Source organism: Ranitomeya imitator, chromosome 3, assembly GCF_032444005.1.
Source record: "Ranitomeya imitator isolate aRanImi1 chromosome 3, aRanImi1.pri, whole genome shotgun sequence".
Lineage (NCBI taxonomy): Eukaryota > Metazoa > Chordata > Amphibia > Anura > Dendrobatidae > Ranitomeya > Ranitomeya imitator.
Window position 1 is genome coordinate 303,403,112 of NC_091284.1, and position 27,159 is coordinate 303,430,270.

The following is a 27,159-nucleotide window of genomic DNA, read 5'->3' on the forward strand; positions in this document are numbered from 1 at the left end:
AAGATCACTGCGTCTCTACATATTTCCAGTATAACAACACTTTACTCACAGGACACAGAATATATATCACACAGATACAGAGGGCAGGCCAATTAAAAAGCAGCAGGCCAGACATACATTACCATAGCCGCAGGTGGCCGGAGCCTGACGATATTTACTGTGGGAATTACAAAGGTGGGGAAGGTCAAAAGGGGAATATCTTGTCCTCTCTGCCTAGGGGCGTAGCCTGTGGGCTGATGCATTAGGGACATGCATCTCACCTGGAACCTATTATACATACATATAACTGCACAACATATTCTTGGTGCGGTGGGGTTCCGTAACACCTTGCATCTAGAATTAACACTGTCCTGGACTCTCTAATTCACCATGATCAAGTGGGTTTTGTTAAAGGACGTGAGGGTAAGGATAAAGCCACAAAAATTCTTTTAGCCATCTCACACACCAGGCATTCTGGTATCCCATTGACTATACTATCAACTGATGCCGAGAAGGCCTTTGATAGAGTCAGCTGGCACTATATGGTTTGCACTCTACCGAAGTTTGACTTCCCCCCTCCTCTTATTGATGCCATTGTGACGCTGTACTCTACCCCAACTGCTAGAGTTAGAGTCAACGGGTTACTTTCGGGCTCCTTCGTGATTGGAAATGGCACTAGACAAGGCTGCCCTCTCTCCCCCACCCTTTTTGTGTTAGTTATGGAGACTCTAATACAGAGAATAAGACAGGAGGAGGCAATCAGGGGGCTAGTAGTAGACCAAATAGAATTTAAGACAGCAGCTTTTGCGGTTGACCTCTTGATTTGAATCTCGAATCCAAAAACAGCTTTCCCTAATCTCCTGAAGCTACTCGATGAGTTTGGAGTCATTTCTAACTTCAAAGAAAAATATGCATAAATCGGAGGTTCTGAACATTTCGTCAACAGAGGAAGTAGTTTCAGAGCTCAAAAAAATACCTCCTTTAAGTGGCCCATTGAAAAATTGAAGTACTTAGGAATCTTCCTTACCGCAGATCTCTCTACTCTATACAAACATAATTTCCTACCTCTCCGGGATAACATACAAACGCTTCTCAAATAATACGACTTGCCATACCTTTCATGGATTGGCAGGATAAATATAATTAAATCCTATATCCTACCAAAAATTTTCTACCATATGAACATGTTACCCATACCTCTCCCCAAATCCTTTTTTGTAACTGCTAACAAATTGGTCACTAGATTTGTGTGGAAAGATAAAAGAGCCAGACTTCCCTTTAAAATCCTATCCCTCCCAAAAAAAAAAGGCGGTCTTGTACTTCCTAATCTCAAGACTTATTATCAGGCAATCCACCTAGCCCGATGGATGAAGCTGATTAAAATAAAAACTGATCAAGAAATTTCCAATCTTGAACTTAAGTTACTAGGAAAGAAGGCGGAGATATATCTATGAACCTCCGCTACCCCCCCCCCGCAAGGTTCATTAGAGACAATAACCAATAATACCTTGGCTATTAGAAGAGCGCTTGTTCCAAACAAATGGCCACATTGCCCATTCCTAGATAACATCCCTTTGAATATTATTGTTACCGCTGCTACCGCTGTTGCTCACCGCTGTACTGCCGCTGGGTCCCAGCGCGTCTCCTCCTCCTCCCGTGCTGCAGTGTCTGCTCCTGCTGCTGCGCGCTCCCGCCGCTCAGTTGTTGGGTCGAGGTGCGTCACCCTCTCCTTCCCTGCAGCGGCGCGTTCCCGGTGCTCTACTTCCAGGTCCGGGCGCGCCAGTGACTTCACTTCACTACCGGTGTCTTCTTTCTTTGTGGGAATGCTGAGTCTGCACAGGCGCTCTTGATTTTCCAGTAGACGCAGGCGCATTGTACCCATTTCTACTTCCTGGGGTCACCAAGGTCAGTAATTCCCGCAGCCTATCCCGCTCCTGCCTCTGCTATAAGAGGCGGTCTCCCCTGCTGCTAGGTGCCTGATTGTCATAGCTTTGCTAGTCTTTCTGGCCCTTCCTTCCTGTGCTTATGCCTCGTACTCAGTTCGGTCTGGTTCTGTTCTTGGCTTCGCTTTCTCCATTTCTAGTTCCGTTTATTCCCTTTAGGATTCCCTTCTGTTCCCTTTCCTCCCCTTGTCTTGTTTCTAACATGCTCTCCGGTCAGTTCACAGTCTTCCCGGGTCCCCCGTTGGAGCCTTCTTTCTCTCCTACTTTGAGCCGTCCCTCTTGGTACTTCCACCTTGGGTAAGTGACCTCTAGGCCTGCCCCTGACGGTCCCTGTATAGGGGTCGGTTCTTCACTTGGTCCACTCACCCAGGGGTAGGTCTTCCCACGGTCCAGAGGGTCCACTCTCTCTCCCTTGCTCAGACCGTTATAGTACAATCAGGCCATGGACCCCGCTAATACACCCTTTTCGGCTCAGAAGGAGTTGGCTCATTTATGCGATAACCAGCAGTGCATAATGGCCTTTATGAAAACCATGGAGTCTCGCATAACCTCTCTGCAAGCAGCAGACCCGGTTAATGCTACTCAGCTGGCAAGCCTACAGCAGGAGCTGTCCCAACAAAGAGATACCCAGACCCTAATGCTGTCTTATATGGCATCAATTGATGATCACCTGTTTAGTTTACAGTTGGTTCCTGATGCCTCTGCTCCAGCATATTCTCTCGACTCCACTCCGTCATCCACCTTCCATCCTCCTCCTCGTCTGGGAAAACATCCCAGGTTTAGCGGCGATCCCAAACTCTGCAGAGGGTTTCTGAATAAATGTCATCTCCATTTCGAGCTTCTACCCCAGCAGTACCCTACAGATCGAGCTAGAGTAGCGTTTATTGTGTCTCATTTGGAGGGGGAGGCTTTGGCGTGGATTAATCCCTTGTGGGAGCGTGATGATCACATAGTCTCTCACTTAGAGGATTTTCTTGAAACCTTTCGTAAGGTTTTTGATGAGCCCGGACGTTTAGCTTCTACAACTGAGTCTCTCTTTAATTTACGTCAGGGTTCCCTATCTGTCGGACAGTATGCCATCCGCTTCCATACTCTGGCTTCGGAACTGAGATGGAATAATGAGGCTCTTGTGGGCGCTTTTGGCGGGGTCTGTCTAGCCGGATTAAGGACGAGCTCGCTGGACGTAACACTCTAACTACTCTGGAGGATCTTATCTCACTCGCTACCCGCATAGACCTCCGCTTTCAAGAGCGATCTCGTGAGTCTGCTACGGAGAGGAGACTTAATTTTTCTACTCCTTCCTCCCATCAGTCCAGTAGCCCTCGAGTTCCCACCACTACTACTACTACATCTACCTCTTCTACACCTGAACCCATGCAAGTGGATCGATTAAGGATGGCGGAGCAGCGCCGGAAAGAGAGGCGCACTCAGGGTCTCTGCTTTTATTGTGGTAGTGCCGCCCACTTGCTATGTAGCTGCCCTGAGAGAGTGGAAAACTTCTCCACCTAGGACAGGTAAGAGAGGTCTCCCTAGGTGTCCACGGTTCCTCTCAACCTTTGACTCTTTCTGTTTTACTTATTTCCAACCAGGGCCGTTCCTCCGAAGTCGCGTATGTGGATTCGGGCGCGGCAGGTAATTTTTATCAGTCTTGAGGCGGCTCAGAGGCTTCGCATTCCAGTTAATTCTTTGGACTCCCCTCGTCTAATTGCATCGGTGGGTGGGAGATCCTTACAAGAGACAATTTCGTTGGTTACGGAAGAGGTGGTATTACAAATCGGGGCACTTCATCATGAAAAGATTGCTCTTAATGTTCTGCCGAATCTCTCTTACGTCTTATTGCTCGGTCTTCCGTGGCTTCGAGTTCATGAGCCTACCCTTAATTGGTGAACTGGAGATGTGCTGCGGTGGGGTCCTACGTGTCATGTGCGATGTCTACGGCCTGTTTGCCCAGTCTCCACTCCTCAAACCACTTGTGCTCCTGTAGGATTACCTTCTCCTTACTGGTCTTACGTGGACGTCGTCAATAGGCAAGAGGCTGAAAATCTTCCTCCACACCGCCCCTACGATTGCCCGATTGCTCTCCTTCCTGGTTGCTCACCACCTAGAGGAAGAATCTATCCTTTGTCGGCAGCAGAGACTGAGTCCATGTCTGAGTACATCCAAGAGAATTCGGCCAGAGGTTTCATCCGAAAATCTTCCTCTCCTGCTGGAGCGGGGTTTTTCTTCATAAAAAAGAAGGATGGTTCCTTACGACCTTGTATTGACTATCGAGGTTTGAACAACATAACAATCAAGAACAGGTATCCTCTGCCTCTCATTCCGGAGCTCTTCGACCGTCTTCATGGTGCTCGTATCTTCACTAAGCTTGACTTGTGGTGTGCTTACAACCTTGTCCGTATTCGCTGCGGTGATGAGTGGAAGACCGCCTTTAACACCCGGGATGGCCACTATGAGTATTTAGTTATGCCTTTTGCAATGCCCCCGCAGTGTTCCATGAGTTCGTCAATGATGTTTTTCGAGATCTTCTCTACTCATGTGTAGTAGTAGTATATTTGGTTGACATCCTTGTTTTTCTTCAGATCTCCCATCTCATCGAAGAAGTGTTCGCAAAGTCTTACAACGTTTGAAAGATAACCACCTGTTTGCCAAGTACGAGAAATGTCTGTTCGAGAAGACCTCCTTGCCGTTCCTAGGATACATAATTTCGGATTCAGGTCTTAAGATGGATCCTGAAAAAGTGAGTGTCATAGTTAATTGGCCGAGACCCTGCGGGGTGAAAGCCATCCAACGGTTTATTGGTTTTGCCAATTACTATGGGCAATTCATTCTACATTTTTCGTCTGTGATCCAGCCTCTTTCCATCCTCACCCATAAAAGTTTCTGCTCAAAGGTATGGACCCCGGAAGCTGAGGAGTCTTTTGAATCTCTTAAGAAGTCTTTTTCCTCCACTCCAGTCTTGCATCACCCAGAGGTTAATAAACCCTTCATTCTGGAAGTAGACGCTTCTTCTATGGGTGCCGGAGCAGTGCTTTCTGAAGGTCGGGTGCTTCACTGTGGTTTCTATTCTAAGGCATTTTTGTCTTCTGAACGAAACTATACCATAGGAGATCGTGAGTTGTTAGCCATCAAGTTGGCTTTGCAGGAATGGAGGTATTTGTTAGAAGGATCCGTACATCCATTTGTGATTTTCTCTGATCATAAAAATCTTGCGTATCTGCAAACTGCGCAAAGACTGAACCCTCGACAAGCCAGATGGTCTCTATTTTTTGCCCGTTTCGAATTTGAGCTACGTTTCCGGCCCGGCAATAAGAACATTAATGCAGACACGCTGTCTAGGTCATTTCAGCCTCCAGATACTGTGGAACAACCAGCATACATCATAGATCCTTCCAAAGTCATAACCGTGGCCCCTCTTCACATGATTCGTCCTCCACCTGGTAAAACCCTCGTCTTGGACTCCGACAGAAAGAGGGTGTTATCCTGGGGTCATTCTTCTAAATTGGCTGGTCATGCAGGATCGAATAAGACTTTCCTCCTCATCTCTCGGTATTATTGGTGGCCTACGTTACGTTTGGACATCAAAGAATTTGTCACATCTTGTCCTTCCTGTGCCAGGAATAAGGTACCCAGACAGTTACCTTTTGGCAATCTACTTCCTCTTCCAGTTCCGTCAGCGCCTTGGCAGTATATTGCCATGGATTTCATTACCGACTTACCTGCCTCTTCCGGATGTACAGTCATCTTTGTCGTTGTGGACCGGTTCTCCAAAATGTCTCACTTTATTTTGCTACCCAGTTTACCCTCTGCTCCTGAGTTGGCGAAAATATTCATCCAGAACATTTTCAAACTCCATGGCTTTCTTCTACACATCGTGTCAGACAGAGGAGTACAATGCACTTCCTGCTTTTGAAGAGCTCTGTGCAAACTCCTAAAGGTGTCTCTGGATTTTTCTTCCGCTTATCACCCTCAAACCAATGGTCAAGCTGAACGAACTAACCAGACTTTAGCCGCATATCTGCGACACTTCACCAATGCTCACCATAATGATTGGGTCAATCTTCTCCCTTGGGCTGAGTTTGCTTATAATAACCACTTCAGTGGTTCACTCCTTTTTGTCGTCGTGTTCGGACAGCATCCTGGTTTGCCCCTACCAGTCTCTCTAGCCTCTGGTGTTCCAGCAGCTGACTCCTTAGCTTTTAAGTTTTCCACAATCTGGGGTGAAGTTAAAGAGAAGCTCGATAAAGTATCTTTAAGAATGAAAAGACAAGCCGACAAGAGGCGCTTAGATTCCCCTTCTTTCATGCCTGGTGATAAGGTCTGGCTTTCTTCGAGATACATCAGACTCAAGATTTCATCCTACAAACTTGTTCCACGCTACATTGGTCCTTTTGAGATTCTGCGTCGAGTCAACGATGTCGCCTACAAGCTGAGATTAACTGCCTCGCTCCGTATTCCCAATACCTTTCATGTCTCTCTACTTAAACCCGCTATCTTTAACCACTTCCATCCGTCTTCTAGTTCCTCTTCTCAACCAGTCAGCACTGACAATATTTTTGAGGTGAGGGATATTTTAGCTGTTAAAAAGATTCGTGGAAAAGATTTTTTCTTGGTTGATTGGAAGGGCTTTGGTCCTGAGGAGAGATCTTGGGAGGTTTTGGAGAACATTGATGTTCCTCGTATTCTTAACAAATTTCTTGCCAGTTTACATAGGGGGAATTGTAAGGAGGGGGTACTGTTACCGCTGCTACCGCTGTTGCTCACCGCTGTCCTGCCGCTGGGTCCCGGCGTGTCTCCTCCTCCTCCCGTGCTGCGGTGTCTGCTCCTGCTGCTGCTCGCTCCCACCGCTCCGTTGCTGGGTCTGGGCGTGTCACCCTCTCCTTCCCTGCAGCGGCGCGTTCCCGGCGCTCTACTTCAGGGTCCGGGCGCGCCAGTGACTCCACTTCACTTCCAGTGTCTTCTTCCTCTGGGGGAATGCTGAGTCTGCGCAGGCGCTCAGGATTTTCCATTAGATGCAGGCACATTGTACCCATTTCTACTTCCTGGGGTCACCAAGGTCAGTAATTCCCATAGCCAATCCCACTCCTGCCTCTGCTATAAGAGGCGGTCTCCCCTGCTGCTAGGTGCCTGATTGTCATAGCTTTGCTAGTGCTTCTGGCCCTTCCTTCCTGTGCTTACGCCTCGTACTCAGTTCGGTCTGGTTCTGTTCTTGGCTTCGCTTTCTCCGTTCCTAGTTCCGTTTATTCCCTTTAGGATTCCCTTCTGTTCCCTTTCCTCCCCTTGTCTTGTTTCTAACGTTACCTTTTGTTTTTTTCCACAGCCTCGCTCCATTCCGGTTTCCTGCTCTCCGGTCAGTTCACAGTCTTCCCGGGTCCCCCGCTGGAGCCTTCTTTCTCTCCTACTTTCAGCCGTCCCTCTTGGTACTTCCACCGTGGGTAAGTGACCTCTGGGCCTGCCCCTGACGGTCCCTGTATAGGGGTCGGTTCTTCACTAGGTTCGCCCAGGGGTAGGTCTTCCCACAGTCCAGAGGGTCCACTCTCTCTCCCTTGCTCAGACCATTATAATTATGCTCTGGCTCATAGAGCCAAACTACATAGATGCTTTTGATCTATGGAACTCTTTGCCGGCGCGCACTATTTCACATCTACTTTCCAACCAGATTAAATGCCTGGATAATTGGCCTTAAGAAGCAAAAAAATGACCCCAAGATTTCATACAAACACATCATGTTCAACATATTATTTCAAAATTTAAGATGGAGATCCAATTTAATACAGACTGGCTATGGTTGGATTTCCTGGTTAGACTGAAAACTATACCTCCTAAATTAATCTCTAAATTATGCTCTAGCCTAATTTCCCCCAGCACTCATTTCAAACCCCTGGGAATCTGAACTAAACGTGTCCCTATCAAACCGAGAGATGGAGCAAGTATTGAGAGGCTCACACGGTTTCTCAAGATGTGTTTTGTTGCAAGAAAATGCTTTTAAAATCCTTTCAAGATGGTATAGAACTCCTGAGTCACTCTATCACCTGGTCCTGTCTGACTCTCCTCTATGTTGGAGATGTATGAAGTCCAAGGGTTCTTTAGCCCATATATTTTGGTACTGCCCAATCATCTCTAAATTCTGGGATGAAATCTTTGATTACCTCCGGCAGATAGGTTTAATAACACAAAATCTAACTCCTCAGGAAGTTCTGCAATCACTACCCACAAACTCTTACAATCCTAAGAAACACGACTTACTTCCCCTACTGGTGGCTGCAGCTAAACATTTGATCTCTTTACATTGGCAACAAACATCCCCCCCTCACTTTAGCGAATGGGTGAAAAAGTTCAGGATATCCTTAAGGTACCGTCACACATAACGATATTGTTAACGATATCATTGGTTTTTGTGACGTAGCAATGATATCGTTAATGAAATCGTTATGTGTGACAGCGACCAACGATCAGGCCACTGCTGGGAGATCGTTGGTCGCTGGGGAAAGATCAGAATTTTATTTTGTCGCTGATCTCCCGCTGACATCGCTGAATCGGCGTGTGTGACGCCGATCCAGCGATGTCTTCACTGGTAACCAGAGTTAATATCGGGTTACTAAGCGCAGGGCCGCACTTAGTAACCTGATGTTTACCCTGGTTACCGTTGTAAATGTAAAAAAACAAACACTACATACTTACATTCCCGGTGTCTGGTCACGTCCCTTGCCTTCAGCTTCCCGCACTGACTGAGCGCCGGCCGGCCGTAAAGCACGCTGTGCAGCGGTGACGTCACCACTGTGCTTTCCGGCCGGTGCTCAGTCAGTGCGGGAAGCTGAAGGCAAGGGACGTGACCAGACACCGGAATGTAAGTACCATATATACTCGAGTATAAGCCGACCCGAGTATAAGCCGACCCCCCTAATTTTGCCACAAAAAACTGGGAAAACTTATTGACTCGAGTATAAGCCTAGGGTAGGAAATGCAGCAGCTACTGGTAAATTTCAAAAATAAAAATAGATGCTCCATACCGTTCATTATTGCCCCATAGATGCTCCATATACAACTGTGCTATATAGAATGCTCTGCACCGTTCATTATGGCCCAATAGATGCTCCACATAAAGCTGTGCCATATGGAATGCTCTGCACCGTTCATTATGACCCCATAGATGCTCCATAGAAAGCTGTGCCATATATATATTGCTCTGCACTGTTAATTATGGCCCCATAGATGCTCCTTATAAAGCTGTGCCCCATATATATTGCTCTGCACCGTTGATTATGGCCCCATAGATGCTCCTTATAAAGCTGTGCCCCATATATATTGCTCTGCACCGTTGATTATGGCCCCATAGATGCTCCTTATAAAGCTGTGCCCCATATATATATTGCTCTGCACCATTTATTATGACCCCATAGATGCTCCATATAAAGCTGTGCCATATAGAATGCTGCTGGTGCTGCAATAAAAAAAAAAAAATCACATACTCACCTCTCTTGCTCAGGATGCCGGAGCTTTCAATATTTACCTGCTCCTCATGCAGCTCCGTCTCCAGCACTGACTACGTCACTGCGCCCTCTAACCTGAGCGTCACTGCTAGAGGACGCTGCAGACGGAGCCACACCGGAGCGAGGAGCAAGTAAATATAGCGCAGCGCTGCGCTCCCCGTATACTTACCTGCTCCTGGCGCGGTCCCTGCAGTCCCTGGCTTCCCCGGCGCTGCAGCTTCTTCCTGTAATTGAGCGGTCACAGTTACCGATCATTTACAGCAATGAATATGCGGCTCCTCCCCTATGGGAGGTGGAGCCGCCTATTCATTTCTGTAATGAGCGGTGCCATGTGACCGCTCAATACAGGAAGAATCTGCAGCGCCGGGGAAGCCAGGGACTGCAGGGACCGCGCCAGGAGCAGGTAAGTATAATTACACAGCTCCCCTTCCCCTGCCGACATCCCGGTATATGACTCGAGTATAAGCCGAGAGGGGGACTTTCAGCCCCAAAAAATGGGCTGAAAATCTCGGCTTATACTCGAGTATATACGGTATGTAATGTTTCTTTTTTTACATTTACAATGGTAACCAGGGTAAACATCGGGTTACTAAGCGCGGCCCTGCGCTTAGTAACCCGATGTTTACCCTGGTTACCCGGGGACTTCGGCATCGTTGGTCGCTGGAGAGCTGTCTGTGTGACAGCTCTCCAGCGACCAAACAGCGACGCTGCAGCGATCGACATCGTTGTCAGTATCGCTGCAGCGTCGCTTAGTGTGACGGTACCTTTCGGATGGAGGAGCTATCCAGCTGGGACGCAAGGTCACATGACAAGTTCCTTCAAACATGGTTACCATGGCAACATGCAATATCTAGCCCCCAATAATTTTACTATATGTTTTCTCCTTTTTCATGTAAATTTGACCTAAAATATAATCTATACTACACTGTGATGGACTCGAGCTCAAATAAATTAAACATTCTATATATTATTCATTCTTGCCTTCATAATAATCCTGACTACCTAAAATCATTTTTTCATGCCTTTCTTGATTTCAATGGTTCTAATGTCTCAACCCTGTCTGTTTTATTTAGGGGATATTGTGATATACTCCCCTGGTTTACTCATTTGTTTTGTTTTGTTCTATTGTTTTTGTTTTACTGCTCTAGTTATATGTTCGTTTTTGCCTACTGGTTTTTTCTAATGATACATGGACTCCCATCTGACATCTGATAATCCTCTACCATGGATATTGGTAAACTCGCTCTCAGGATTCCTGGTCGCTTCCGGTATGGACCTACGTACTTGATATACTCAGCTTTGTTACTGTATTTTACTAGACCTCCTGAGCTTTATGTTTGTGTATCTTTTTCTATGTTCTGTATTTTGAAAATTCAAAATAAATAATTAAAAAAAAAAATTCATGGGAAGATGGATGGAGCCAAATACAGGACCATTCTTAAAGAAAACCTGTTGGAGTCTGCAAAAGACCTCAGACTGGGACAAAGATTTGTCTTCCAACAAGACAATGATCCCAAACATAAAGCAAAATCTACAATGAAATGGTTCACAAATAAACGTATTCAGGTGTTAGAATGGCCAAGTCAAAGTCCAGACCTCAATCCAATCGAGAATCTGTGGAAAGAGCTGAAAACTGCTGTTCACAAAACGATCTCCATCAAACCTCACTGAGCTTGAGCTGTTTGCCAAGGAATAATGGGCAAGATTTCAGTCTCTCGATGTACAAAACTGATAGCGACATACCCCAAGCGACTTACAGCTGTAATCGCAGCAAAAGGTGGCGCAACAAAGTATTAAGTTAAAGGTTCCGAATAATATTGCACGCCCCACTTTTCAGTGCACAAATATTTAAAATAGCCAGTGTGTTCCACTTGTTCTTGATTCTTCACCAAAAATTTACACTTGGTATCTTTATGTTTGAAGCATGATATGTGGGAAAAGGTGGAAAAGATCCAGGGAGCCGAATACTTTAGCAAGGCACTGAATATATTGTAAGGGGTTGACACACTTAGCTGCTTCCTCAGGTAGACAAAGGAACCGTTCTGGTAGAGAATGATCTGCTGGTTTATTGTGGATAGCATAACCCTTGTCAGGGTTCAACAAAATAAACAGAGCCTTGCTGGCATAACGGTAAAATAAACACATACACAGTCCTTATGATTCCATTCCCTGCAGGGTTCACCTGCAATAATCCCGCACAGTTTTTCAGCTCCTTCGGCAGCTATGTGGGAGTTGCTGCTCTACCAATACACAGCACCCACTGACCCTCATGTCCAGGTATCTAGCACCCATGACATCACACAGGACTCTGTCAGGACTCTGCATGTGGAGTTGCGGTGGACCTCCGCCTACCCGCTCTATGAAGATCCACTAAAACCTGCCCATAACATAGGTTCCTAGTAATCCTTTCAGCACTTAGCATGCTGGAGGCAAATACACTCTGGTTTTACATCACTGACTATGCCACTCACTCTGTCACAATATATATATATATATATATATATATATATATATATACATATATATATATATATATATACACACACAGTGGGTACGGAAAGTATTCAGACCTCTTTAAATTTTTCACTCTTTGTTTCATTGCAGCCATTTGGAAAATTCAAAAAAGTAGAAATGTAGAAATTTTTCCAAATTTAATAAAAAAGAAAAACTGAAATATCACATGGTCATAAGTATTCAGACCCTTTGCTCAGACACTCGTATTTAAGTCACATGCTGTTCATTTACATGTGATCCTCCTTGAGATGGTTGTACTCCTTCATTGGTAGGACATGATTTGGAAAGGCACACACCAGTCTATATAAGACCTCACAGCTCACAGTGCATGTCAGATCAAATGAGAATCATGAGGTCAAAGGAACTGGCGATGGAGCTCAGAGACAGACATGTGGCAAGTCACAGATCTGGCCAAGGTTACAACAGAATTTCTGCAGTACTCAAGGTTCCTAAGAGCACAGTGGCCTCCATAATCCTTAAAAGAAAGAAGTTTGGGACCACCTGAAGTCTTCCTAGACCAGGCCGTTCCCACCTGTGGGGTGGGGAATCGAGCTTCAATGCTTGTTGAGCACAGAGCACATCTGAACACCCAGACACACGAGTGATATACGAGTATGGTCGGGGTCACACTTGCGAGTGTGATGCGAAAAACTCGCCCGAGTCTCTCGCATCTATACCCGGCACTGCCGACGGCACTCGGGACCGGAGTGTGCGGCTGCATGTATGTATAAAGGAACTGGCCAAGGAGCTCAGAGACAGAATTCTGGTAAGGCACAGATCTAGCCAAGGTTACAAAATTTCTGCAGTACTCAAGGTTCCTAAGAACACAGTGCCTCCATAATCCTTAAATGGAAGAAGCTTGGGACCACCAGAAGTCATCTTCCTAGACCTGGCCGTCCACCCAAACTGAGCAATCGTGGGAGAAGAGCCTCGGTGAGAGAGGTAAAAAAGAACCCCAAGAACACTGTGTCTGAGCTCCAGAGTTGCAGTAGGGAAATTGTATAAATTTCCACAAAGTCAACCATCACTGCAGCCCTCCACCAGTCGGGTCTTTATGGCAGAATGGCCCGACGGAAGCCTCTCCTCAGTGCAAGACATATGAAAGCCCACATAGAGTTTGCTTAAAAACACATCAAGGACTCCCAGACTATAAGAAATAAGATTATAAGCGGTATGTGTGGAGAAAATCAGGCACTGCTCATCACCTGCCCAATACAATCCCAACAGTGACACATGGTGGTGGCAGCATCATGCCATGGGAGTGTTTTTCAGCTGCAGGGATAGGATGACTGGTGTCATTGAAGGAAACATGAATGTGGCCAAGTAGAGATATCCTGGATGAAAACCTTTTTCAGAGTTCTCTGGACCTCAGACTTAGCCAAAGGTTCACCTTCCAACAAGACAATGACCCAAAGCACACAGCTAAAATAACAAAGTGGCTTCAGAACAACTCTGTGACCGTTCTTGACTGGCCCAGCCAGATCACGGACATAAACCCAATTGAGCATCTCTGGAGAGTCCTGAAAATTGCTGTCGCCAACATTCACCATCCAACCTGATGGAACTGGAGAGGATCTGCAAGGAAGAATGGCAGAGGATCCCCAAATCCAGGTGTGAAAAACTTGTTGCATAATTCCCAAGAAGACTCATGGCCGTACTCCTTCAAAAGGTGCTTCTACTCAATACTGAGCAAAGGGTCTGAATACTAATGTGACCATGTGATATTTCAGTTTTTCTTTTTTTTTTAAATTTGCAAAAAATTCTATATTTGTTTTTTTCAGTTAAGATGGGGTGCAGAGAATTTAGATTGAAATGTTTCGCGTTCATTTATAAAAATATCAGAAATTTTAGAAACAATTCTAAAAATTAGTAATTTTAACTTTGAATGGTTATCCCTTTGATCCAGATAGTCATACAACTCAAAATAATTTCTGCTTTACATCAGCACATCTGTAAATTGTTCTTTTATTTTGTTATGATGTTTGAAGCTTTAAAAATATAGCAGAAATGTTTCATTATTTCAAGGAAATATACAAAACTTTTTTTTAGGGATCTATTTACCTTTGAAGTGACTTCAGGGTTCCTATATTGTCACGGCTCCCGGGTAATACTGCTGTGGGAAACGCTGAGCAAAGTGCCGGGTTACTAACCTGTTATGACCTGGTGGTCAGGACAATAATGGACCTGGTGGTTAAGAGCACACGGAATGACCAGATAGTTACTGATAATAAAGGACGAGCTCTGGGACGTGGGAACTCTGCTGACTGCAATCCCTAATCCTATCAAACACACTAGAAATAGCCGTGGATTGCGCCTAACGCTACCTATGCAACTCGGCACAGCCTAAGGAACTAGCTAGCCCTGAAGATAGAAAAATAAAGCCTACCTTGCCTCAGAGAAATTCACCAAAGGAAAAGGCAGCCACCCACATATAATGACTGTGAGTAAAGATGAAAATACAAACACAGAGATGAAATAGATTTAGCAAAGTGAGGCCCGACTTACTGAACAGACCGAGGATAGGAAAGGTTACTTTGCGGTCAGCACAAAAACCTACAAAAAGACCACGCAGAGGGCGCAAAAAAGACCCTCCGCACCGACTCACGGTGCGGAGGCGCTCCCTCTGCGTCCCAGAGCTTCCAGCAAGCAAGACAACAATAAAAATAGCAAACTGGACAGAAAAATAGCAAACCAAAGAAATATAAGCTGGAACTTAGCTTCTGCTGGGAAGACAGGTCACAAGAACGATCCAGGAGTGAACTAGACCAATACTGGAACATTGACAGGTGGCATGGAGCAAAGATCTAAGTGGAGTTAAATAGAGCAGCCAGCTAACGAATTAACCTCGTCACCTGTGGAAGGAAACTCAGAAACACCCACCAGAGGAAGTCCATGGAAAGAACCAGCCGAAGTACCATTCATGACCACAGGAGGGAGCCCGACAACAGAATTCACAACAGTACCCCCCCTTGAGGAGGGGTCACCGAACCCTCACCAGAGCCCCCAGGCCGACCAGGATGAGCCAAATGAAAGGCACGAACCAGATCGGCAGCATGAACATCAGAGGCAAAAACCCAGGAATTATCTTCCTGACCATAACCCTTCCACTTGACCAGGTACTGGAGTTTCCGTCTCGAAACACGAGAATCCAAAATCTTCTCCACCACATACTCCAACTCCCCCTCAACCAACACCGGGGCAGGAGGATCAACGGATGGAACCACAGGCGCCACGTATCTCCGCAATAGCGACCTATGGAACACATTATGGATGGCAAAAGAAGCAGGAAGGGCCAAACGAAATGACACAGGATTGATAACCTCAGAAATCTTATACGGACCAATGAAACAAGGCTTAAACTTAGGAGAGGAAACCTTCATAGGAACATAACGAGATGACAACCAAACCAAATCCCCAACACGAAGTCGGGGACCCACACAGCGCCGGCGGTTAGTGAAACGTTGAGCCTTCTCCTGGGACAATGTCAAATTGTCCACCACATGAGTCCAAATCTGCTGCAACCTATCCACCACAGTATCTAGACCAGGACAGTCCGAAGACTCAACCTGCCCTGAAGAGAAACGAGGATGGAAACCAGAATTGCAGAAAAACGGCGAAACCAAAGTAGCCGAGCTGGCCCGATTATTAAGGGCGAACTCAGCCAACGGCAAAAAGGACACCCAATCATCCTGATCAGCAGAAACAAAGCATCTCAGATATGTTTCCAAAGTTTGATTAGTTCGTTTGGTTTGGCCATTTGTCTGAGGATGGAAAGCCGAGGAAAAAGACAAATCAATGCCCATCCTTGCACAAAAGGATCGCCAAAACCTCGAAACTAACTGGGAACCTCTGTCAGAAACGATGTTCTCCGGGATACCATGTAAACGAACCACATGCTGGAAAAATAATGGCACCAAATCAGAGGAGGAAGGCAATTTAGACAAAGGTACCAAATGGACCATCTTAGAAAAACGATCACAAACCACCCAAATGACCGACATCTTTTGAGAGACGGGGAGATCCGAAATAAAATCCATAGAAATATGCGTCCAGGGCCTCTTCGGGACCGGCAAGGGCAAAAGCAACCCACTGGCACGAGAACAGCAGGGCTTAGCCCGAGCACAAGTCCCACAGGACTGCACAAAAGAACGCACATCCCGTGACAAAGATGGCCACCAAAAGGATCTAGCCACCAAATCTCTGGTACCAAAGATTCCAGCATGCCCAGCCAACACTGAACAATGAATCTCAGAGATAACTCTACTAGTCCATCTATCAGGGACAAACAGTTTCTCCGCTGGGCAACGGTCAAGTCTATCAGCCTGAAATTTTTGCAGCACCCGCCGCAAATCAGGGGAGATGGCAGACAAAATTACCCCCTCTTTGAGAATACCCGCCGGCTCAGGAACACCCAGAGAGTCAGGCACAAAACTCCTTGACAGGGCATCAGCCTTCACATTCTTAGAGCCCGAAAGGTACGAAACCACAAAATCAAAACGGGAGAAAAATAACGACCATCGAGCCTTTCTCGGATTCAACTGTTTGGCAGACTCAAGATAAGTCAAATTCTTGTGATCTGTCAAGACCACCACGCGATGCTTGGCTCCTTCAAGCTAATGACGCCACTCCTCGAATGCCCACTTCATGGCCAACAACTCACGATTACCAACATCATAATTACGCTCAGCAGGCGAAAACTTTCTAGAAAAGAAAGCACATGGCTTCATCACCGAGCCATCAGAACTTCTTTGTGACAAAACAGCCCCTGCTCCAATCTCAGAAGCATCAACCTCAACCTGAAACGGGAGCGAAACATCTGGCTGGCACAACACAGGGGCAGAAGAAAAACGACGCTTCAACTCCTGAAAAGCCTCTACAGCTGCAGAAGACCAATTGACCACATCAGCACCCTTCTTGGTCAAATCAGTCAACGGTTTAGCAACAGTAGAAAAATTAGCGATGAAGCGCCGATAAAAATTAGCAAAGCCCAGGAACTTTTGCAGGCTCTTCACAGATGTCGGCTGAGTCCAATCGTAAATGGCCTGGACTTTAACAGGGTCCATCTCGATAGTAGAAGGGGAAAAAATGAACCCCAAAAATGAAACCTTCTGAACTCAAAAGAGTCACTTTGACCCCTTCACAAACAAGGAATTCGCACGAAGGACCTGGAACACCATTCTGACCTGCTTCACATGAGACTCCCAATCATCCGAAAAGACCAAAATATCATCCAAATGCACAATCAGGAATTTATCCAGGTACTCTGGGAAGATGGGCAGCACGGTGGCGCAGTGGTTAGCACTACAGCCTTGCAGCGCTGGGGTCCTGGGTTCTAATCCCACCCAGGACAACATCTGCAAAGAGTTTGTATGTTCTCTCCGTGTTTGCGTGGGTTTCCTCCGGGCACTCCGGTTTCCTCCCACATTCCAAAGACATACTGATAGGAATTCTAGATTGTGAGCCCAATCGGGGACAGTGATGATAATGTGTGCAAAACTGTAAAGCGCTGCGGAATATGTTAGCGCTATATAAAAAATAAAGATTATTATTAAGATGTCATGCATAAAGGACTGAAATACTGATGGAGCATTGGAAAGCCCGAATGGCATAACCAGGTACTCAAAATGGCCCTCGGGCGTATTAAATGCTGTTTTCCATTCATCGCCTTGTTTAATACGCACAAGATTATACGCCCCTCGAAGATCTATCTTGGTGAACCAACTAGCCCCTTTAATACGAGCAAACAAATCAGACAGCAACGGCAAAGGATACTGAAATTTGACTGTAATTTTATTAAGAAGGCGGTAATCAATACAAGGTCTCAAACAACCATCCTTCTTGGCCACAAAAAAGAACCCTGCTCCTAAAAGTGATGACGACGGGTGAATATGGCCTTTCTCCAAGGATTCCTTTATATAACTCCGCATAGCGGCGTGTTCTGGCACAGATAAATTGAACAATCGGCCCTTAGGAAACTTACTACCAGGAATCAAATTAATTGCACAATCGCAATCCCTATGAGGAGGTAGGGCACTGGCTTTGGGCTCATCAAATACATCCCGATAATCCGACAAAAACTCTGGAACTTCAGAAGGAGTGGAAGACGAAATAGACAAAAATGGAACATCACCATGTACCCCCTGGCAACCCCAGCTGGACACAGACATAGATTTCCAGTCCAATACTGGATTATGAACCTGTAGCCATGGCAACCCCAAAACGACCACATCATGCAGATTATGCAACACCAGAAAGCGGATATCCTCCTGATGTGCAGGAGCCATGCACATGGTCAATTGGGTCCAGTACTGAAGCTTATTCTTGGCCAAAGGCGTAGCATCAATTCCTCTCAATGGAATAGGATACCGCAAGGGCTCCAAGAAAAAACCACAGCGCCTAGCATACTCCAAGTCCATCAAATTCAGGGCAGCGCCTGAATCCACGAATGCCATAACAGAATAGGATGACAAAGAGCAAATCAGAGTAACGGACAATAGAAATTTAGACTGTACCGTACCAATGGTGGCAGCCCTAGCGAACCGCTTAGTGCGCTTAGGACAATCGGAGATAGCATGAGTGGAATCACCACAGTAAAAACATAGCCCATTCCGATGTCTGTGTTCTTGCCGTTCAGCTCTGGTCAAAGTCCTATCACATTGCATAGGCTCAGGCCCATGCTCAGATAGTACCGCCAAATGGTGCACAGCTTTACGCTCACGCAAGCGTCGATCGATCTGAATGGCCAAGTACATAGACTCATTCAGACCAGCAGGCATGGGAAATCCCACCATGACATCCTTAAGGGCTTCAGAGAGACCCTTTCTGAAGATTGCTGCCAGGGCACATTCATTCCACTGAGTGAGCACAGACCACTTTCTAAACTTCTGACAATATATCTCCGCTTCATCCTGACCCTGACACAGAGCCAGCAAGATTTTCTCTGCCTGATCCACTGAATTAGGTTCGTCATAAAGCAATCCAAGCGCCAGGAAAAACGCATCAACATCACGCAATGCCGGATCTCCTGGCGCAAGGGAAAATGCCCAGTCTTGAGGGTCACCACGTAACAAAGAAATAATGATCTTTACTTGTTGAACAGGGTCACCTGAGGAGTGAGGTTTCAAGGCAAGAAACAATTTACAATTATTTTTGAAATTCAAGAACTTAGATCTATCACCAAAAAACAAATCAGGAATTGGAATCCTAGGCTCTGACATCGGATTCTGAACCACAAAATCTTGAATGTTTTGTACCCTTGTAATGAGATTATCCATCCAAGAGGATAGACCTTGAATGTCCATGTTTACACCTGTGTCCTGAACCACCCAGAGGTAAAGGGGAAAAGAGAGACAAAACACACTGCAAAGAAAAAAAAATGGTCTCAGAACTTCTCTTATCCCTCTATTGAGATGCATTAGTACTTTGGGCCACCTGTACTGTTATGACCTGGTGGTCAGGACAATAATGGACCTGGTAGTTAAGAGCACACGGAATGACCAGATAGTTACTGATAATAAAGGACGAGCTCTGGGACGTGGGAACTCTGCTGACCGCAATCCCTAATCCTATCAAACACACTAGAAATAGCCGTGGATTGCGCCTAACGCTCCCTATGCAACTCGGCACAGCCTAAGGAACTAGCTAGCCCTGAAGATAGAAAAATAAAGCCTACCTTGCCTCAGAGAAATTCTCCAAAGGAAAAGGCAGCCCCCCACATATAATGACTGTGAGTAAAGATGAAAATACAAACACAGAGATGAAATAGATTTAGCAAAGTGAGGCCCGACTTACTGAACAGACCGAGGATAGGAAAGGTTACTTTGCGGTCAGCACAAAAACCTACAAAAAGACCACGCAGAGGGCGCAAAAAAGACCCTCCGCACCGACTCACGGTGCGGAGTCGCTCCCTCTGCGTCCCAGAGCTTCCAGCAAGCAAGACAACAATAAAAATAGCAAGCTAGACAGAAAAATAGCAAACCAAAGAAATACAAGCTGGAACTTAGCTTCTGCTGGGAAGACAGGTCACAAGAACGATCCAGGAGTGAACTAGACCAATACTGGAACATTGACAGGTGGCATGGAGCAAAGATCTAAGTGGAGTTAAATAGAGCAGCCAGCTAACGAATTAACCTCGTCACCTGTGGAAGGAAACTCAGAAACACCCACCAGAGGAAGTCCATGGACAGAACCAGCCAAAGTACCATTCATGACCACAGGAGGGAGCCCGACAACAGAATTCACAACACTAACCATGTACAAACAGAACCTCAACCATGTGACAGAGTGGGGGGTGATCAGGGGCGGAGCCAGATGCCGGGGAACAGAGAAAGGATAAACACAAGAGAGTAGTAGAACAAGCTAAGGTCGGAGACAGGAGATCACGAAGTACCAAAGGGTTGAGACAGGCGATAGTCAGAATTGAAGTCAGAGGTAAGAAATCCAGAAGAAAAAGCAAACAGAATAACACACGGAGAGCAAGGAAAACACTTGCAAACCGGGCACACAGACTAGAACAAAGTATAGCTGACCGTAAATCCTAGTCTGAAGTGAGTATAAATACCCCTCCCAGATCGAAAAGCAGGCCAGCAAAATTAACCTTGAGAGAACAGTACATTAACCATGTCCTAGCCATGACATATACAGTACAGACCAAAAGTTTGTACATTCACACTGAAGGCATCAAAACTATGAATTAACACATATGGAATTATATACTTAACTAAAAAGTGTTAAACAACTGAAATTATGTCTTATATTCTAGGTTCTTTAAAGTAGCCACCTTTTGCTTTGATGACTGCCTTGCACACTCTGGGCATTCTCTTGATGAGCTTCAAGAGGTAGTCAACGGGAATGGTTTTCACTTCACAGGTGTGCCCTGTCATGTTTAATAAGTTTGATTTCTTGCCTTATAAATGGGGTTGAGACCATCAGTTGTGTTATGCAGAAGTCTGGTGGATACACAGCAGATAATCCTACTGAATAGACTGTTGGAATTTGTATTATGGCAAGAAAAAAGCAGCTAAGTAAAGAAAAACGAGTGGCCATCATTACTTTAAGAAATGAAGGTCAGTCAGTCTGAAAAATTGGGAAAACTTTGAAAGTGTCCCCAAGTGCAGTGGCAAAAACCATCAAGTGCTACAAAGAAACTGGCTCACTTGAGGACCGCCCCAGGAAAGGAATACCAAAAGTCACCTCTGCTTCTGAGGATAAGTTTATCCGAGTCACCAGCCTCAGAAATCGTAGGTTAACAGCAGCTCAGATTAGAGACCAGGTCAATGCCACACAGAGTTCTAGCAGCAGACACATCTCTACAGCAACTGTTAAGAGGAGACTTTGCGCAGCAGGTCTTCATGGTAAAATAGCTGCTAGGAAACCACTGCTAAGGACAGGCAACAAGCAGAAGAGACTTGTTTGGGCTAAAGAACACAAGGAATGGACATTAGACCAGTGGAAATCTGTGCTTTGGTCTGATGAGTCCAAATTTGAGATTTTTGGTTCCAACCACCGTGTCTTTGTGCAATGCAAAAAATGTGGACGGATGGACTCTACATGCCTGGTTCCCACCGTGAAGCATGGAGGAGGAGGTGTGATGGTGTGGGGGTGCTTTGCTGGTGACACTGTTCAGGATTTATTCAAAATTGAAGGCAAACTGAACCAGCATGGCTACCACATCATCTTGCAGCGGCATGCTATTCCATCCGATTTGCGTTTAGTTGGACAATCATTTATTTTCAACAGGACAATGACCCCAAACACACTTCCAGGTTGTGTAAGGGCTATTTGACCAAGAAGGAGAGTGATGGGGTGCCACGCCAGATGACCTGGCCTCCACAGTCACCAGACCTGAACCCAATCGAGATGGTTTGGGGTGAGCTGGACCGCAGAGTTTAAGACAGAGCAAGATTGTTGGAAGATCATTCCCGCTGACTACCTCTTGAAGCTCAAACAGTTATCAAAGCAAAAGATGGCTACTTTGAAGAACCTAGAATATAAGAAATGTTTTCAGTTATTTCACACTTTTTTTTTAAGAATATAATTCCACATGTGTTAATTCATAGTTTTGATGACTTCAGTGTGAATGTACAATTTTCATAGTCATGAAAATACAGAAAAATCTTTAAATGAGAAGTTGTGTCCAAACTTTTGGTCTGTACTGTATATTGGAGAAAAAAATCAAAGTGACACCATTTTAACCCCTCAACGACCGCTGATGCGCCTTTTAAAGGCGGCAGTTAAGGACACTTATTCCTCAGCGCCGCTTTTTAACGGTGCTGAGAAATAAGGGTGTAGGTAGTTTTCCTTTTTGGATGCTGCCCTTCCCGTGGTTGTTCCTTCCCGGTGAAAGATCTGGCTATTCATTGCTTGCGTTGAGAAACACGTGATGTTGTCTCTGCGGCTTTTCTACATGCATTTGCATATTTCCCATAAGGAATGGGAGCAGTGTTCTGGATCACTGCGTTGAGAAACACGTGATGGTGTCTCCGCGGTGTTGGATGTTTTGATCTCCCTGAGATCACTCATCCTTATGTTTATAGTCCTTTTACTAGGCACTGCTCCTAATAGCCAGTTTCCTACTCCACACTGATGAGGGGCAAATACCCCGAAATAAGCTGTCTGTGGATGGATACCATGTTTTGGCATAGGTGGTTTTCCTTTTTGGATGCTGCCCTTCCCGTGGTTGTTCCTTCCAGGGTGAAAGATCTGGCTATTCATGGCTTGCATTGAGAAACACGTGATGGTGTCTCCGCGGCTTTTCTACATGCATTTACAATTTTCATAGTCATGAAAATACAGAAAAATCTTTAAATGAGAAGGTGTGTCCAAACTTTTGGTCTGTACTGTATATTGGAGAAAAAATCAAAGTGATACCGTTTTAAACCCTCAACGACCGCTGATGCGCCTTTTAAAGGTGGCAGTTAAGGACACTTATTCCTCAGCGCCGCTTTGTAACGGTGCTGAGAAATAAGGGTATAGTGCCCTTCAACTTTAGAAAATCTCCAGGATCTCAGCTACCGCGTGTAGCTGAGATCTCGGAGCACAATGATTCAGGTTGGATATTACCGTCCTCAGTGTTGCGATCACCGTTATTCACCGAATAACGGCAACCGCAAAAAAGTCTGATTTCCCATTTATTTCACACTCCTCTTACATGATCTAGCATACCAGAGGAGAGAGAGAGAGAAATGGGGTCCCCTGAGCCCCCCCATACCTCTGGTGTTCCTGGACCCTCCGGTTATGTCCCCCGGCCCTCGGCATCTTCTTCCGGGAAGAAAATGGCAGGCGCATGAGCAGTGTGCCTACCGATGTCTGCTGGCCGGCACCCGGCAACAATAGGAGATTTTTACTATTTGTTTATTTTGATCACTGTCATAGGCCCTATCACAGTGATCAAAATAAAAAAAAAATGGTAAATCAAACCCCCCTTTATCAGCACCTTGGTTAGATAAAAATAATAAAATAAAAAAATGTATTTTTTCTATTATTTTATTAGGGTTAGCGTTAGGGCTAGGGTTAGGGTTGGAGTAAGAGCTAGGGTTAGAGTTAAGGCTAGGGTTAGGGTTGGGATTAGAACTAAGGTTAGGGTTAGGCTAGGGTTTTGCTAGGGGTAGTGTTATGATGCGGTGGTCTAGGAGCAACATGGAACGAGCTCTGAAGGAAGTGGTAACTGTACTGACCGCAGTCCCTAAGCTCAACACAACACTAGAAGTAGCCGTGGGATGCTCCTAACTCTCCCTATGCACATCGCCACAGCCTAAGAGCTAACTACCCCTAAAGATAGAAGCAGGAAAGCTATCTTGCCTCAGAGAAAATCCTCAAAGGATAGATTAGCCCCCCACAAATAATGACTGTGAGTGGAGAGGGAAAAGACATACACAGAATGAAACCAGGATGAGCACAGGAGGCCAGTCTAGCTAAATAGATAGGACAAGATGGAATACTGTGCGGTCAGTATAAAACACTATAAAAAATCCACGCAGAGTTTACAAAAATCTCCACACCTGACTAAAGGTGTGGAGGGTAAATCTGCTTCCCAGAGCTTCCAGCAAGACAGAATTAATTCATACTGATAAGCTGGACAAACATAGAAAGCACAGAACGGATAAGTCCACAATCTATGGACAGAAAAGAGCAAGCAAAAACTTAGCTTTGCTGAACTGGTCAGGATAACAGGGAAATCCAAAGAGATGTGAATCCAACCAGGAACCATTTACAAGTGGCACTGTCTGAAGGAAAGAGCCAGGCCTAAATAGCCGAGCAGAAGAGACGATAAGTGGAGGCAGCTGATGACAGCTAACTCCAAGGAGCAGCCATACCACTTGAAACCACAAGAGGGAGCCCAAGAGCAGAACTCACAAAAGTGCCACTTACAACCACCGGAGTGAGCCCAAGAGCGGAATTCACAACAGTACCCCCCCCCTTGAGGAGGGGTCACCGAACCCTCACCAGAGCCCCCAGGCCGATTAGGACAAGCCAAATGAAAAGCACAAACTAAATCGGTGGCATGGACATCGGAGGCAACAACCCAAGAATTATCCTCCTGGCCATAGCCCTTCCACTTGACAAGATACTGAAGCCTCCGCCTCGAAAAACGAGAATCCAAAATCTTCTCAACCTCATATTCCAACTCTCCCTCAACCAACACCGGGGCAGGAGGGTCAACCGAGGGAACAACGGGCACCACATATCTCCGCAACAAAGATCTATGGAAAACATTATGAATGGCAAAAGAGGCTGGAAGAGCCAAACGAAAAGACACCGGATTAATAATTTCAGAAATTTTATAAGGACCAATAAACCGAGGCTTAAACTTAGGGGAAGAAACCTTCATAGGAACATGACGAGAAGACAACCAAACCAAATCCCCCACACGAAGCCCGGGACCAACACACCGACGGCGGTTAGCAAAACGTTGAGCCCTTTCCTGAGACGTCAAATTGTCCACTAGGGTTGAGCGACCTTTACTTTTATAGGATCGGGTCGGGTTTCACGAAACCCGACTTTTTCAAAAGTCGGGTCGAGTGAAATCGGCCGATCCTATAAAAAAGTCGGGGTCGGGGTCGGCCGAAACTCGAAACCCAATGCAGTGTATTGGGTTTCCAATGGTTCCCAGGGTCTGAAGGAGCGGAAACTCTCCTTCAGGCCTTGGGATCCATAATTAAGTGTAAAATAAAGAATTAAAATAAAAAATATCGCCATACTTACCCTCTGACGCGCCCTGGTACTAATCGGGAACCTTCCTTCCTTAGAATCAGCCTTCCAGGACCTTGCGGTGACGTTGCGGTGACGTCGCGGCTTGTGATTGGTCGCGCGGCCGCCCATGTGACCGCTCGCGCGACCAATCACAAGCTGCGACGTCACCGCGACGTCACCGAAGGTCCTGGAAGGGCTGATTCTTAGGAAGGAAGGCTGCCGGAAAGAAGCAGGGCGCGTCCGAGGGTGAGTATATTCCTATTAGGTATATACTTACGCTCGGACGCACCCTGCTTCTTTCCGGCAGCCTTCCTTCCTAAGAATCAGCCCTTCCAGGACCTTCGGTGACGTCGCAGTGACGTCGCGGCTTGTGATTGGTCGCGCGAGCGGTCACATGGGCGGCCGCGCGACCAATCACAAGCCGCGACGTCACCGCGACGTCACCGCAAGGTCTTGGAAGGCTGATTCTAAGGAAGGAAGGTTCCCGGTTAGTACCAGGGCGCGTCAGAGGGTAAGTATGGCGATATTTTTTATTTTAATTCTTTATTTTACACTTAAATCTGAATTCCGATACCAATTCCCGATATCTTAAACATATCGGGAATCGGTATCGGAATTCCGATTCCAGATTCAGAAGATCGCCGACTTCATGGCCGACCCCACACAGGGGTCGGGTCGGGTTTCATGAAACCCGACTTTGCCAAAAGTCGGCGACTTCTGAAAATTTTCGACCCGTTTCGCTCAACCCTATTGTCCACCACATGAGTCCAAATCCGCTGCAGCCTGTCCACCACAGAATCAACACCAGGACAATCAGAAGGCTCAACCTGCCCAGAAGAAAAACGAGGATGAAAACCAAAATTACAAAAGAAAGGTGAAACCAAAGTAGCCGAACTAGCCCGATTATTAAGGGCAAACTCGGCCAACGGCAAGAAAGACACCCAATCATCCTGATCAGCAGACACAAAGCATCTCAAATAGGTCTCCAAGGTCTGATTAGTTTGCTCAGTTTGGTCATTAGTCTGAGGATGAAACGCCGAAGAAAAAGACAAATCAATGCCCATCCTAGCACAAAAGGCCCGCCAAAATCTAGAGACAAACTGAGAACCTCTGTCAGACACAATATTCTCCGGAATGCCATGCAAACGAACCACATGCTGAAAAAATAATGGAACCAGATCTGAGGAGGAAGGCAACTTAGGCAAAGGTACCAGATGGACCATTTTAGAGAACCGGTCACAAACAACCCAGATAACAGACATCTTCTGGGAAACAGGAAGATTCGAAATAAAATCCATGAAAATATGCATCCAGGGCCTCTCAGGGACCGGCAAAGGCAAAAGCAACCCACTAGCGCGGGAACAGCAAGGCTCGGCCCTGGCGCAAGTCCCACAGGACTGCACAAAAGCACGCACATCGCGCGACAAGGAAGGCCACCAAAAGGACCTAGCAACCAAATCTCTGGTACCAAAAATCCCAGGATGACCAGCCAACACTGAACAATGAACCTCAGAAATTACGTTACTTGTCCATCTATCAGGAACAAACAGCTTCCCCACTGGACAGCGGTCAGGCCTATCAGCCTGAAATTCCTGAAGCACCCGCCTCAAATCAGGGGAGATAGCAGAAAGAATCACCCCCTCCTTAAGAATGCCAACCGGCTCAAGGACTCCAGGAGAATCAGGCGAAAAACTCCTAGAGAGGGCATCAGACTTAATATTCTTAGATCCCGGAAGATACGAGACCACAAAATCAAAATGGGAGAAAAACAGGGACCATCGAGCCTGTCTAGGATTCAGCCACTTGGCCGACTCGAGGTAAATCAGATTCTTATGATCGGTCAGGACCACAACGCGGTGCTTAGCTCCCTCAAGCCAATGTCGCCACTCCTCAAACGCCCACTTCATAGCCAACAACTCCCGATTGCCGACATCATAATTGCGTTCCGCAGGCGAAAACTTTCTGGAAAAAAAAGCACACGGTTTCATCAAAGAACCATCAGACTCCCTCTGAGACAAAACGGCCCCTGCCCCAATCTCAGAAGC

At 46.1% G+C, this 27,159-nt stretch overlaps 1 protein-coding gene across 2 annotated transcripts in view; it reads right to left on the reverse strand.

The window, feature by feature from the left end:
- Window positions 1-27,159, reverse strand: part of DEF6 (DEF6 guanine nucleotide exchange factor) — an 854,760-nt gene that overhangs the window by 450,458 nt on the left and 377,143 nt on the right. The window lies entirely within an intron of this gene.